The 15,271-nt window shown below is 41.0% G+C and overlaps 1 protein-coding gene and 1 long non-coding RNA gene across 2 annotated transcripts in view; both read left to right on the top strand.

The window, feature by feature from the left end:
• Positions 1-12,076, top strand: part of LOC112954480 — a 122,796-nt gene extending 110,720 nt beyond the window's left edge. Inside the window, exon 3 of the long non-coding RNA XR_003250724.1 lies at positions 12,038-12,076. This is a non-coding gene — a long non-coding RNA (uncharacterized LOC112954480). The remainder of the gene's footprint in view (positions 1-12,037) is intronic.
• The window catches only part of SGCD (sarcoglycan delta), a 236,370-nt gene continuing 233,169 nt past the window's right edge, over positions 12,071-15,271 (top strand). The window contains exon 1 of the mRNA XM_026047658.1: positions 12,071-12,142. The gene's annotated coding sequence lies outside the window, so the exon portion shown is untranslated. The remainder of the gene's footprint in view (positions 12,143-15,271) is intronic.

Below are 15,271 nucleotides of genomic sequence, written 5' to 3'. Positions count from 1 at the left end.
TTTTGTCCACATCCCAGGAAAAAAGAAAAAAGAAACTCTGACAGTACAAATGCCTTTCGTCAGTCTTCATCAAGTATCTTTCACAATTTGCCTCGTGCTAACCTTGTCCTTACAGGACAGCTCCCTCCTTTCCTTAGAGATGTCCCTTCCTAAAGTTTTAAGGAGTGCTTGTGTGTGTGTATGCAGACATATTTGTGTGTGTACACAATATACTATATATATACACACTTGCGTATACTTATAAATCCCGTCTTTAGCTTTGGTGAACACTCTTCGTTTTCCTTCAGCAGACTGGATTAAATCATAACAATATTGAATGCACTTGTACAGCACCTTCCCTTAGGGATCTAAAACAATTTTCTCACCATTGCTAAATGCTGGACCTTTCTCATGTAAGTAAGGTTCTGTTATCTGTGCTGCAAAGTGGAAAAATTAAGAAAGAAATGCACGCTGTAAAATGTGRGCAGCTTTGAAGAGAAAGGGGTAAAATTGTGAGCTCTTAGTTTTGCACAATGTTGTATATTCACAAAATCATCCACTTCTTGACAGAAAGGATATTTTCTTGTTACAGCAACATCTGCTGTAATGTGCCAAAAGGAAGAGGAGTACTTACCCATATAGTAAGTAACCCTTCTTAGCATTGAGTTTAGCTTTYTGGAAGACTGGGAACAGATGCACAGAATAGGGAGGATAATTMAGAGCCCAGATTTAAGCGAATGTGCAGTGTGTTCCTCATCTGACCTCTGATCTCTTGTACTTCAGCCAGTCACGGTGTGGGCTCCAGCTTTGGAGAAAAAAAAWGTAAAACTAAAATGAGTGGGCATTAAGCAATAAAAAAGGAGAAAATTGCTGCAGTTTGCAGGTGCTTTTCCGCTGTTGTGTGACGTAACCTTTGACCAAGGCAAATGAAGGTGCTGCCGAGCAGTAAATGAGTGAGATCTGCTCATCCGTCATGCCAAGCATGGACGGTTGGGGAGATGACAGCAAGGGCTGAAGGTTTCCATCACCCAGTTTCTTTTCGTACAGATTCTAATACAAACTTCCCATGTGTTTGCTTTTCTTTTCCATTTTAAAAAGGAGAGTACAGAGATGTTAACCATCGTTTGTTTATTCTGCAGTTGTCTTCCTAATCAACTGTAAAAAGAAAGCTGACTACAAGAAGGTTGATGGCTAGGTTAATATACACTGTAGTGCAGTCATTTTAAAATAATCCAAGCAAAGAAAGTAGATAGATATAAAAGTACATTTCCATTACTGCTGCCTGCAGCATACTAATTTCTTATCCAACAGAAAAAGAAAAAAAGGAGCAAGAAAAAAGAAAAACTGTATCAGGAACTTTTTTTTTCCTCTGTGTCTGACATCCATACCCTTTACTATTACTTCCCTTTGTTAATTTTTGAAAGAGACATAACTGCTAATTAAGAGACATAACTGACTTGTGCTAAGTGTTTCAGCTGGGAAGAGCTTAAAGAAGATAGTGGGATGCAACCACTCAACCACCTGCAGATGTCTTCGTTTTAATTGCAATTTCTGGACACTTGGGCAAGTACAATTATTGGGTCAGGGAAAGAAATTTATTTTGAAGTAAGGGAACCAAAGTCTGTGTGTGTGTATTTTTAATGACTCAAGATCTGTCTTTAAACACCACAGGTAGGGCAGCACATTTTAAATCTGTTTTTGCTATGCTTTTGATAAGACCTAAAGTGAGCACCTAAAGTAACTACTTAGTTGCTTTAAAAATGTGTAAGCAGCTTTTTAAAAATTGTGTCAAGGGGGCAAAACTTGAGTGTTTTGTATTCCCATTACTTTGAATGGGATTATTTTCATGATTAAGGAGTTCAGTGTTTGACTTGCTGATGGAGCCAGATGCTCTTCTCTGCTGTTCCATTAAATTTCCTCCTGCTACGTGTGTAGTCCTAGCTGTACTAAGTCAATGTGTGAAAAGAGATCAGAGGAAGGAGCAGATCGAGGAGTGTTCAATATTGTGTGCTTTGAAGCTGTGGATTGAAAGACCGTATCATTTTGGTTGTGACCTTTAAATTGATAAAGTAAATATATAACTTTTAAGATATGCATGATAAAAGTAATGATTAATTGCTGTGCTCTGTTTTGCATATTTCTGAATTCTGAAATCAAGGCCTGTGTGTATAATGGATGTTTTTCTTTTCTTTCTTCTGCATTTCAGCTTTCCTGACTGCACTCGCTCGCTTCCTCACGTCTGTAGGCTCTAATAAGCTGCGGAGCTTGGGCAAACCGCTCCTTAGGCAAGGACTCGCACTAGACTCGTAGTACTGTTGAGGTCTGCCTGGACTATAAAAGACCCAGGAAAATGGGACAGGATTTTGGCAATGAGGCAACAGAACAGTGTGGTAAATTTGATGTCTTTTCTCTCATTTTCCTGGGTGTTTAGCTRGCATTAGGAAACAAAGCAGGTGATTAGATTCATGAGAGGAAAAAAAAGTTTACATCTAACTCAGAGTTTTCAATTCTATGATATTAAGCAGCTTTTGTAAATACTTTAGCTGTCAAAGTGATATGATAAAGTGAAACCTGATTTCTTCTCATGAAAAGAGATATTTATTTGCTTCAATATTTGGGGAGAATATCTTGAAGTTGTGACAGATTTGTGCTTGAATATAGTGAGGGGAGGGGAAGAAAAATCCCTATTTAGAGAGACCCTCAGACCTGTCATTCATACCCTTCATCTGCCTGGCAGGTACAAATGTCCAGAGAAAGTTAATAAATATAGAATTATAAAACAACTTTCTCTGGACATTTGTACCTGCCAGGCAGATGAAGGGTATGAATGACAGGTCTGAGGGTCTCTCTAAAGAGTGTGTTTCATCACCCACTGGTGCTTCTCTCAATGGCTTGCTTCACTCCCCCTTAATGCCATAACCTCCAAGGTCAAAGAAGAGAGCCTACATAACACAATCCATAATAATTCACATAGCGGTGTCTCCCTCAAGCTAACACTTTTTGATTGATGGTAGTACTTAGCTTTTATTCTATGAGTGCCTCGACACTTGCCACTTGAAATCGTGGTGGACAGCTGCTTCCCTCCCATTCGAACGCTGTTTGCTGGCAACAGGCTGTCTGGGGCTTGAGAAGGAAAGGTTCAGAGAGATGAGAGCTGCCATACAYAATAGCCCCAATTTCCTTACAAATACAAGCACTGGGAGGAGGAATTGTGATTCTCTCTCCCTCATCTGTAGCGAGAATAGAGGATTTTTCCTCTTCAAGATTTTAGTGATTTGGAGACAGGACAAATCACCTCAGATTTTGTGCTGTTACCATGGAGCTATCTTCAGCATCCATTCCAAAAAACTCTGTATTACAAATTAAATCAAATAATGGGAGCAGTAGTGGTAAAAATGAAGGTGGAAGGCTGACTCCAACGTGCTTGCAATGGACTTCTTCACAGAGACGGGTAACAACCTTCTCCTTGTCCACAGTGGACAGAAACCAAGGCACTTAGACTGCAGCAAGTAGAATTTCTGTTTGATTTCCTAGGGTGGAGACGTGAGGTACCTGGYGGGGGAGAGAGGTTGGAATCACCATCATTGTAGGCCTGTAAGAATAGGTTAGAAAAACATCTGGCTGGAGAGATGACTGTAGAGCTCCTCCTGCTGTGGGACATGGAAATGGAGCAGGTGACTTCCCAGAGTCCCTGCCAGCTCTGCTCTCTCTAATCTCTAATCCAACACTTTTGATTACTTATCCTTCAGAAGTGCAAAGGTGACCRCACTATCACACTTCATTTTTACCCTTACAAAGTCCTTCTTGCTGGCTGGTTTTTACTCATTCTGAGAGACTGACTTAAATTGCATTTTGTGTCACATGATTGTCCTTTCTTACACGCTCTATATTATTTATTTTCAGTCTGTCTCTTCTAGGCCTTATCTCATCCCTCTCGCCTCCCAATATTTTCAACTCAAAACTTGAGATCAGTTTTGTGGGTTTGGAATTTCCAATTGAACAGTATGAGTTGGAAAAGCTGATAAACACTGGTGCCATAGTCTGTGTTTTAAAAGAGAGAGAGGAATAAGAATAATTTCTGCCTAGTCTAAATAAGATAATGTGGACAAGAGCAGATGGTGAAACGGGTGGTTGTTTGGGATAAAGGCTATTTTATTTGTTTGCACAGGGCTTGGTACACCGTGGCCCTGAGCCTTGACTGATGGCTGCTCTAATAACCTTAATTATGATGGGAAGTGCGGGAGATACCAGATGTACACGTATTGGCTTGCTTGGGACCAAGTCCTGTTTCTGTTAACTGAACAAAACTCCTGTAGACGTGAATGGGGRACTTGCATATGGGAAGTACTGCAGAAAAAAACAATTTCTTAATCAACTTKCCCTTCCCCTTGAGGTGATATGTGTAGCTCTTATGAGTAATCTGGACAGACAGTTTCCAAAGGACCATAAGCAAGAAGTGGTCATTAAGTATCTGTGATTAAATTAAAAAAAAAAATGCTTAAGAACATTCTGGAAGTTAAGGCTCTGGATTTAAACACATTCATTTCTTCAAATGAATTGGACTTGGACTTTATTTCTGAAAGCAAGGCATGTGTTCAAAGGACTTATAAGTGAGGATTCTGCGTTTGAGTTTAGGAGACAACACCGATGAATTTCCGTATTCCYTGCCTGATTAGGTTAGGAAGTGATTTAAAATGCATAGGGGCAGGTGTTTACTCAGTACTATGAGTGCAAAGGGCCAGGCATTAGTGCTCAAAAGTGTTAAATGAGACAATTTAAGGATTTTTTTTTTTTTAAAAGATAGCCAAAATAGTGGGGTCTTCCAAGTGCTGGGTTTTTATTCTTATGTTACAGCAGCAATAAGTACCCTATACAATGGCACAGTCCTGTCTTCCTGACACAGCTGGATGTGTCACAAGCTGGCATGAAACAGTAGGTTCCCATTATATTTGCCTCTTTTCAGCTCTTTCTGAAATTAAATTTGTTCTGTTAGTGCCGGGTGATGGTTTTTAAATGGTTGCCTGGCAGATTGGCTTTAGGGCTTCCCCAACTCTTGATTCAGGTGAGCAAAGTGGAAGATTGCACAGTAAAAGCAAGGCAGCAGAGCTAAACAAACACCCTGCTTTAACGCACAGCGGTTTTCCAGTTTGGCACCTCGATTCCTTGGTCTGTGACACTGTGGTGCTTGGTCAGATGCTGTGAAACAGCTCTGTTAATTTTCTGTGTGCCTGAGAATAATTATCATAATCAAAGTTACAGAAGCAGAGTTGTTTTGAGYATCCCTTCCTTGGCACCTTGCAGACTCTGGCAGGCTGTGTTCACAGAAYGTTATGCTCAGGACAGACTACTTTGACTCTTTACAAAGTCCGTATCCAAAACATGCAACTGGCCAAAACCTTATTGGACTTGTTCTTCTTGCTCTAGATTCCCAACAGGAGAAGAAAAAGAAAATCACCAGGGCTGGTTTGCAACGGGTCACACAACGTAGTGATTCACCTAAGTGTTTTATATTCACAAAAATGGTTTATATTTGGTTTAAAAAAATGCAAATATGTAGCAGTGGGACAGAGGTGCATGTAATAGAGCTCTGTTTTGGGAGCTTCTGGTGGCAGGAGTGGCTGTGTCTGCTCAATGCTACAGTCCACAGTCCTATCGGTAGAGGTATTGGAGGCTGACTTGGAAAAGCATGACTTTATGGGAACTTTGACGAATTTTTAGCCTGTGACCAGAGCTGCTGAGTTGCTGAGCTGTGCAATGTCCAGTACATGTCCAGTGTCCCATTTCACTGCTTGTCCCATTTGCAAGCCCAAGCCATCTTTAGGAGACTTGCCCTTGCCCTTTTTATCCTCGCCACAGGGGAGTGTTGCTGGAATCAGCTCCCTGTCGGGGTGCACGAGAGCAGCGCCCCTGCCTGCCTCTGCCAGGGACTTGGCGCTTGCAGCTATTTTAGGCCTTTGCAAAGGCCGTGCAACGCTGCCAGGGCTAATTCCGCGCTGCTGGCATCACAGAAACGTCAAATCCCCGGCGCTGGGCAGGAGGGAGGGAGCAGAGGAAGCGTGGGACACCTCGGGTGGCGCAGGTGCGTGGTGCTCCCGCGCAGGCCGTCGCGGCGGCGGGCGTCACGGCGTGGCCAGGGTGCTTCATGGCGCTCCAGGCCCCAGCAGGCCRCCTCTGCTGCGGGCGCGGGGCCGAGGAGGCTGCGCCTTGCCGCGCGCGTCGGCCGGGAGAGGCCACGGCGACGTCCCGTGATCTATGTGCRCTGTCAGGCCCCTAGCAGCGAGCCGAGCCAGGCTATCGCAGCTCCCCACGGCTGCAGGGCTCGGCACGCGGCGGGCAGCCAGGGGAGGGGAAGCTGCCGCGTGTATTTTTGGGTCTGGACTGAGGCTTCTTGCACTGTTGTCTGGAGGGAGGGACAGAGCTGAGGCTGAACCTGATTCCTGCGGGGTCCCTTCCTGTCYACCGCTGCTGGCCGTGGAGAGAGGTACCCACTTTGCTTCCAGCCCCGATCTCTTAACAAATTTAATCGCCCCAGTGGGAAAATGTATGTGTGTAGATCCCTCCGAGCAGTCCAGCAGCTGCGTTTCTTTACCATGTTTCTACTTGCCTGTAGCTCTCCAGCTTGCGCTCTTATTTGTAATCTAATGCGAGTCCTTTTAAAATTGGAATTAACTGACATCAGTGGTCTGGAGAGCCAAAGGAAAGATTTCTTGTACCGGTAATCGGGCTGGCTAATTTCCCAGAAGCGTCCGGACGCGCCGCGGCGCAGGGCAGGAGCGCGGTGCTCCGTAGTGGGCCCTAATCTAATAACACTTGGTTGGTTTGCAGTGTAAGCTTGGCTTTTGAATGGGGTATTAGGATGCAGTTTTGTGATCTGGAAAATATTATATTTGTGTTTAATATTATCATATCAATGGGGATTTTTTTGTGGCTTCTTTACTGAGTAATCTGATGAAGGTAAAAAGCAACTTTAATGTGATTTCTCATTGAATGCTTTTATATTAAAGCCCTGTGATCTGAAGGATAATAAGTTTGTATTCACTTTCCATTCTATAAATGTGTCTTACTTTTAATCTTGTAAGCTTCTAAAATTGAATCAGCAGAAATTGTTTATATTCACTTCCCATCTTATTAATGGATCCCAGCTTTAATCTTTCTGATTTTCCAAATTGATTCAGCAAAAATTATATGACTAGAATTTGATTAGAAGATGCAGTTTCAGCTTAATTCTTTCTTAATGTGTTAGATGTTCATATGCTAATGTGAAAGGTTTTAGCAGTATTAGACTATTATCTAATAGATTCTTATTACTTGGAGTATTTTGAGAGTTTGGTGTTGAGTTTATAGTTTGTTCTTTATTAAAATCTTGACTGCTGGTAAAAAGGGCTTATCAATTTTGTTGTTAACTTAAAAAACGAATACAGCAGTTAGAAATAAAATTGGAAAGTAAATTTTAAAAAATCTCAGTATTATACCATAAAAATTGTGTTTGCAGTAGGGAAGCTATCTGCTAACACACTCATCTCCTGTTCCTGATACCTAATGTCCTCCTTGATTCATCTTACCCTTGTTGGCCAGATGAAATATAGTGCAAGATGTGATAACATCTTGAAGCAAGTAGCATTTCGATGCTGCTGGACTGTGAAATGGAGGTGTGGACGGAGGCTGCACAGCAAAACAACCCCCTTGACCATCAGCATTTGGCCTCTGTGCTCTGCTCGGGAGTGCTGTGAATGTCCCCAGTAGTGGTGCAGGGAGGATGGGTAACCTGATGGTTGCCTGCACCCGTGCTGTGGTGTTGTGTTCATCTCCTGGGAACAATTGTACAATTATGCAAGTGTAAATTTAGGATAAGGCCAAAGCAAGCATTGCCTGAAGTTTCAGCCCAAGTGGAATTGCTCTTTGCTTATGTTCATGTAACTGAGAGATGAACTTGTTTCTCTAGGGGTTCTCTTCAACCTGCACAATAATTGCTTATTCTGATTAGGAATTTTTTCCCTTTATGGTCCTATGCATTACAAAATGCTTGCGCTTTRTTTTTATTTGACCTATCATAGTCACTAAAAATCAATGGACTTTAATGCATTTATTAAATAACAAGGATTGTAGGCATTAACATGCAAGGTTCTCTGCTATAGCAAGAGAAGGAGGTAAAGAGTGGGATATTATTGCACAGCAAAGACAGGCTGGATGCTGTGGGTACAGGAGTGCTCTGTTGCTTTCTTATGAAAAGTTTTGCTTGAGTAACTTGTAATTAAATGATAATACAAGATTTCTCTCTTTGAGGTGGTCTTTTGAGATAGGACGTATCTACAGTGTTGAGAAAGGAGATAATGCCCTCCACCCTAGATGAACTTTTATTATATGGAACAAAAAAATTGAAATTATTTTTGTTGGTGATCCTAAACCTTCTCAACATTCATACCAACAGATTGGGCATTGAACTTTCCTTGGTGTCCTGTACCATCTGTGGTCATTTAARTTGCATGCAAATCCCTTTCAGATTCATGGTATTTGGCTGCTTAAGTTCATGTGTAGCTTTACTCTGACACCACATTGACTAGCTAAGTGCAAGAAACAACCTAGTTCACTTATGAGAACTTGAGAATTCACTATGAGATGTGAGAATTCACTTATGTCAGCTTAAAATTAATATAGTAGTTTCTTACTAACTTTACTGCAGCTTTAATTTTGACCTGCAGTCTGTGAAAGTCTTACTTCAAGACAGGTAAATGAGTGAGTTTAGTTCAGGATGAAGTTCTGGATAACTTCACTAAGAGAAATGAWTTTGCCTACTTTGCTGATAGGTAGTCAGAACTTCCTAAATTTCTAAGCTATTCAGCTGATTGTTCAAAATTAGAAGTTTCAATGGCTGTAATTAGCCTCAGGTGGCTTCATTTCTGCAGGTGCCCTTCTGGCCTGGCCTGTTGACTCGCRTCACCAGGGTTTATACACTTCCCTTTCTCATACTGCAAATTTGGGGTTTATTTACTTTTGGAATCTGTGAGCTGCAAGCCACCGTTCCCTTAAGTATCCTCAGATATTTCCCTCTAGCTTTCTACAGCATTCAATTCTGCTTAGTTTAACCAAAATTTTGTTGGCACATAGTAGAGAAAAAGAGCATGGRTATGTGTGGGAAGAGGAGGAAGTGAGAGGACACAGAGGAAATCACAAACAGAAATCTGGCTGCTCTTTTTGCTAGTTTTTGTCAGAATGAGCTCAGTTAAGTAAATTTACAAATTTGGTTGTAGAGATACAAGTGATTCTGAATTCCTGAAGATTCTCTCATTGTAGGAAAAACCTTTTGTTGGATGAAGCTTCATCCCAAAGATGCCAAGTGTGTCTCCCTATCAGCTTATTTTGATGTGTATTTTTAAGTATTTCCTTGATTTTTTTGATAACAAAATTTTTGTGCACAGTTCAAAGTGTTTATAGACTGTATCTATAAGACATGTGTCTAGTTCTAGGTTTAATTACCCACACTTATGGAAATCTCTATTTCCATGTAAAAACAGGCTTCATGTTCTTCAGCGTGTATCCAGAGAGGCTCATAGATATTATTAYGGAAAACCAACCCTATTTAAACTGTGTTTTATAGGTCCTTTGGAGAGGAATTGCGATTACTATTACTCTATTCTAATCTGTAGCCCGAAGGTATAGATACCAGCCAAGATCCTTTTAAGTGTCCGCTGTAAATGCCACGTATTTCAGCAGGAGCTTAGTTGAATCCTGCACACCTGATGCGCTCACTTATCTACTTAGCCACCCCTATTACTGATTGCAGACACAAATTTAAGGTCGACTTTTCTTTAATAATTTCCTGAACTGTCCCTTATAAACTAGCAGCAGAGGAAAAAAAGTATGAGCTGGCACTTCTGTTCTTTAAATGTCATTATCTATAGCAAGACTTTTATGCCTTTTATTCATGGATATTAAGAAGGGGGACATTATCCTTGTGCGTTTAAAGTCAGTAAATTTCTTATCTAGTTGACATTTGGTCAAACTAAGCCCAAACCCAAAGTGTGGGAATGACAAGCTGCTTGTGGCACCATCTGCTACAACGCATTAAAGTCGCAGTCCATGTATGAACAATTTTGTTTCTGTATGTGACAACTCTCACACAATGGTGTTTTGATGTGTCAACGTGTATTCAGATCTCAACATACTTAGKAATGATTTAGAAGGAAGCAGTGTCAAACCAAATTGATCAAATATTGTTGTTTTATGATTTAATTATTCTGCTCCCGGCTGCTTTACAGGAATCATGCTTTGACTTTTTATTTTAAAAAACAATATTACAGGTAAGCATTTAAATATTTTCTTATGCTAAATATGTTGCGAGTGGAATTTAATAGCATTTCCACTTTCTTGAGACTTAATCATTTGCCTAATGTGCAATGACAGAAGACTGATAGGTAGATATGCACATTGAGGTCATCAGATAATCAGTAATTGACTCTCTTCTTAAGAGCAAACTTTTTATGTTCCAAAGTCTAAGTAAGAGGGTTTCTTTCTAGGGAACAGGCATTTATTGTGCATTAAAATATATGACAGTAATTAAAATCATAGCGTTTGAAAAGTGAGCACTGATTGTATTTTGGAGCCATACCTTTCAGCGAGGCTGCTCTGTGACTTGTTCGTCACTGTCTGGAGGAGCTGGAAATGACAGTTCCATGACATACTCATATTTGTTCCAGTAAAAAATAGACCATTAAAAGTTAATTGCATTTAAGAGGAAAAACATGCATGGCCTCCTCTTCCATTGGCTGCTTTGTGATTAAAGTCCTTAAGAAAGAACATGTCATTACTTTTTTTGTGGCATGTAGTTTAGATGCCCAAAGGGACTTCTAGTGCTAGACTAGTCCAGTGGGCACGGAAAGGGGGCCACAAGGGATGATGTAGCTCAAATGACAAAACTTGCCCTTGAGTATTGTGCAGGTGGGATTTAATGCACATCAGCACAAGGAAGTTCAGAAGAAAAGCTGATATTCTAGGCTACTACATTACATAAAATGAGGAGAAAAAAACACAATCAGAATTGTGTTGCTGTGAGCTGGGGCAAATGGACACTTCTACTGGAGAAATGCACAGCAATCAGCTTGCAGTGTGGCTCTGCAGTGGCCATTCCCAGGTGTTGACTCTCTGTAGCTTAGTGCCTACTGGGATGTCCTCTTGCCACCACTGATGTTGAATCAAGAAGCTCCCGCAGCAGCTATGGCAGCTCTCCAAGGTGCCACCATCACTTGGGTGCTGATTTGGGGKGCACAATGTTTTGCTGCCAGTACCACATACGGTATCAAGAAGGCCTCAAAGTGATTTTTCTTGTTGTTGTTTTATGTTTCTGTAGCATATAGGCAAAATGGTGCCTGATTATAGATTATGAATCATTAGATATGTAACATGCAAAAATCACCTCAGTAATCTACCAGCACGAATGAGGATATAGTTAATTCCTAGCCTGTTTCGGGCAAGCACACTCTGCATTCTCAGAAAAGCATGTGATGAAACTAAATTTTCATGACAAATGAGAAGACCAACTGTGTTTGGAAATAARGTCATTGATGTACTTGAGGCGTTTGACCTGATTCTTGTGAATTGTCAATATATTAGATTAGTGGATTAGAAGACAGTATCATTCATGGGAGGAGAAYGTGGGACATTTAATGCAGTTTTGCTCTCTTGCTGTAATAGTATCTGTGTGAGAAAAGGCCGTRTCACTTCTACCTCTGCATCGAGGGTAAAACACTGTTCTGCTTTTGTGAACCTGCCTGCCTCACTCCTGGCAAGGTTTTGGTACAGAGGAGCTCTAATATCTCAAATGCAACTGCTGTTTGTTTTGTTATTACAGAGCACAGTTTCTGGGTTGGGTTTTAAACCTGATGTTTTTCAGTCTGCAACATGTAACCTGCCATCTGAATGACTTGGGGAGAAGGGCTTCCTGCTTTCTGAATTACTTTTGAGTATGTGGGAAGTGTATTTCCCAACTGAAGGTCACCTTTACGAGCTTCTGCTTAGGACAGAGTTGCTTTATTTTCTTTTTCTTCTTTCTTTTTTCTTTCAGGAGGTGCCTTTAGGGTCCCTGAAAGAGCAAGACATCTGCAAGGGTGATGCAGAGCAGATCTCACAGGTTGCTGTCATCTTTGCAACTGTCTGAAGTTTTCTGGTGGTAAGTAAACCCATATATTTGAATAAATATACATTTTATTTTTACTTAATTTATGGTTTTCATGCTGAAAAACCTGTCAAGTTTGAGGTTTGATGACGGTCTTTTTTTTTGTTTGCAATGGCATGCATATATTTTCAGGAAAAAAAAAAAAAAAGTGATGTTTTAAGCAACTTCCCTGTAGCATGCAGAGTCACTTAGGTATTATTTTCCATATGAATTTATACAACAAAGCAGGAACAGAGAGGCAGGAGAGCAAAGTGTAAAGTGGCCTCTTGGGGGGTAATGATACGGTATGCATTGCAGGGAAAAGCAGGAAAGAAGTGTTTGAAATCACTGAAGTCAAGCTAGCAGGTGTGAATAAATGGGAGAATTACCCTGTATCTAGTTTTCTACCATGAGAAAGCTATTTGTGTTGGCTCACAGGTAGCATTTTATTGGATAACTAAACTTTCTGTGCTCCTGAATTCTGAATACAGAGGCGAGACCCTGCAATTGATGGTTAAGTGACTGAGAGTGCCAAGGGGAAGGACAGTGTCTGAACTTCACACATTGGTGCTTGGGTTCGTGGAGGAATAACCCTATCCAAAGGTCATTGCTGACAGAAGCAGCTTGATAGACTYGAACTGACAAAGTCTCTATCTAGCTTCTCAACTTTAAAAATCCACTTTTCTGTGGAAAAATACAGCATGTTTGTTGGATGCAGACGAGTTGTTCTTTTGATTTTCCTGATTACCATTTGGAGGCACCTTGAACTCCCTCATCCGAGCAGATGTGCACTCAGGGGAGATAGTTCTAGAGATTCTGGGCTTAAATTGGATGTGTGACATGTGCTGGGTATAGGGCTTCCGAAACTGAAGCTGCTGAATGATGAAGGCACCCAGGAGTGCACTTACAGGTCCTACGTGGGGAGCTGGAGCCTGCCTTTTGCTTTGAGGTCAATCCATAAAAGCCAAGGAGGATTTTGGAGCAAGGCAGGGCCTGTGGGTCTTTGTGCTTCCAAGCTTGTTGTAGTTCCCTGATGCCAAGGTCCTCTGTATTAGGAGAGGGGAATTAGCTCTGCGACATGCCCTGGGCAGGAACACAGAGCTTGCTTTGTGTCCGTCTGAAGTCACTTGGTGGAGCTTTCCGGCTGGTCTGTTGGCAGCTGAGCAAAAGGCCCTTTATTCTACATGACTCTTAGAATAGGTTTGAATAGTTTCCAAGTACAAATCAGTGGCTTGTTCCTGCCTCAAACCAGTCAGGAACTTTTATCACATCTGCCAGTCAATGCTCCTGCTTTTGTGGGTCAGCACTGAAGAGCTGGTGCAATTAGAGCATCCTGGCTTATCTCTAAGTCAGCTTTAAGGCTCTGCAACTGGAATGCAGGTTTGGCTCTAATGCATTATTTGCCTTTGATATTTCAAGGCCTTTTGTATTTAGCAAAGTTCCTGACCCCAGTCCCTGTGATGGTATGACATAAGTGCCCAAATTTTGGCACTTTCCTGAAGTTTTTTCCCTAGACTTTTAAATCCCTTGTTTACGAAGTTGTTTCTCTACTCTCTCCTTTTCCCCCCAGGATATAAACTGCAGATTAAGTAATGTTGCCCAGAGGAGCTCTGGAGATGGGTATCCGCTTGCTTGGAAATATTGAATTGTTCTTTGTTTCACAGACTGTAACCGTGTGAAATAGAAATATGAAGATCTAACTTTTTGCAACAATGCGCTTCCCACTTCTGTTTCGTTTGCCCCAACCCTTTCCCTCATCCCCTGTCACTCTCTCGGGTGAAAAAAATGGTAAAAGTGGTAAAATTGTTTAAGAAAAAAAGTGGCCAAACTTGTTCAGTTTAAAATGAGATGTCAACAATTACAGAATAGCAAAATATGGAGTATTTGCCACAACTCACACTCTGACGGTAGCTTTGCCAGCGGCTGGGTGACAGGGGTCAGCTCTGCTGCTGATTTTCAGAATACCTATCTGGGAGCAAAATCAACATGTAAGCTTCATTTATGTAGCTTAAAGTTGGGAAAGGTGATTTTAACTTTAAAATAATTTGCAGAGTTGAATTTGTGAATGTCTTTATTAGCTCAATACATGGAACCTGCTAGAGCAAAGCAAACTATCGCGGCTCTGCTAACATAAAGCAGCTTCTTTCYGCTAAGGCGGTTAAAAGCCATTTGTGTGAAAATAACGCACCAGAAAGAAAATAAATTATGTGATTCAGTAATTCACAGTGATTGTGAGCTTGTCTAGCAGCAGAGGTTTCTACTTGGGTAGGGGAAAAGAAAATTGCAGCTAATTTGTGACAGAGAGACTAGTGTCAGAGAGAAGGAAAGAATTAAATGGACAAGAAAGATTTTTTTTCCTTTTTTTTTTTTTTCTTGGATTTTTTTTCCTCTTTCCAAATGAATTTTTAGTTCATCTGCATTATACGTTTTCCCCTTTTTCAGCTTCCTGTGTGAGTGCTTGGGCTTTGTAACTCCTGCAAGAGGTTAACAGCTTTTCTGCATAAAATCCATGTGCCTGATGAGGGTTTTGCACAGTAACAGTTCCTTCAACTGAATGAACTCTTGGTATTTTTTTTTTTCCATCACATAATAAATCACTGGTAAAGGTTAAATATGGCTGTTAGGTGTTTTTTCCTCTCAATTCAAAAGTTGATGTAAGGTAGAAAGTTCTTTCATTATTCTGTTCCGCATGATCTTGCCTCGAATATAGCCTCTTTTTGTTGTGCTGTTGGAAATTAGCAGATTGCGTCATGTTTGCAGGTATGGATTTTATTGTGAACCTCCGTGGGGTTGTCCTGCAGCTCACCCAGCACCGAGACTGCAAACTGTGTAAAATGGATTACCCTTAGCCCTCTCAACAGGAAGGGGAACCTCTTATGCAACTAGAAATCACAAGTTGCTTTGGAATGTCTTCAAACATGGACTTTAAAGAATAGTAGAATAGCACTTCGAGTTTGTCCTGATAATTCTGGATCTTTTAGGAATTAGAAGGAAAAAAAAATTGTTGAATTACCCATTTCACAGGCACCTTTTTTTGAACTACAGTTCACGTGCTCTAAGCTTCTAAGGCCAGAATGTGCCTACATGTAGGGGATATTTTATCTACCCAAACATGATGGATGAAGGGAGAGTCAAAGAAGAAAA

The sequence above is a fragment of the Nothoprocta perdicaria genome, unplaced genomic scaffold (genome assembly GCF_003342845.1).
Source record: "Nothoprocta perdicaria isolate Ctin4 unplaced genomic scaffold, notPer1 scaffold_5, whole genome shotgun sequence".
Classification (NCBI taxonomy): Eukaryota; Metazoa; Chordata; class Aves; order Tinamiformes; family Tinamidae; genus Nothoprocta; species Nothoprocta perdicaria.
The sequence above is the reverse complement of the archived record's forward strand: the minus strand, read 5'-3'. Positions and strand labels throughout refer to the sequence as shown.